Genomic DNA, 517 nt, shown 5'->3' on the forward strand with positions numbered 1-517 from the left:
CCCGGCCCGCCCGTTGCCGTCGCCGCGCCCCGCCCGGTGCCGTCGCCCTGCCCGTTGGTCCGACCGGCGCCCCTCCCCTGTTTTTTTATATATTATATATGCTTGTGTATATTGCTTCTTTGTGTATATTATGTATATATGTCAGTATATGTATTGTGTATATTGCTTCTTTTCAGATTTTTTTTCATATATATGTTTGTATTTTGTATTTTGCTTTTTTATAAAAATGTATAAATGTTTTTATGTTCTCTTTGTATATATGTTCATATATATGCAGAAGTTAGATTTAAATATTTAGAAAAGGATTGTCTATATATGTTCTCTGATTTAGTACCTTTTTGGTTAGTTTCATTTTTAGAAAAGTTTTATATATTTAGGAGAGGAAAAAGGAAAATAAGAAGAGGAAAAAGGAGAAGAAGAGGAGAGGAAGAAAAGGAAGAGGAGAAGAAGAAAGGAGTTTTTATGTTCTCTGATTGTCTATATATTTTTTCTTCTTCTCCTCTATTCCTTTCTTCTT

The sequence above is a fragment of the Triticum aestivum genome, chromosome 2A (assembly GCF_018294505.1).
Source record: "Triticum aestivum cultivar Chinese Spring chromosome 2A, IWGSC CS RefSeq v2.1, whole genome shotgun sequence".
Taxonomy (NCBI): Eukaryota; Viridiplantae; Streptophyta; class Magnoliopsida; order Poales; family Poaceae; genus Triticum; species Triticum aestivum.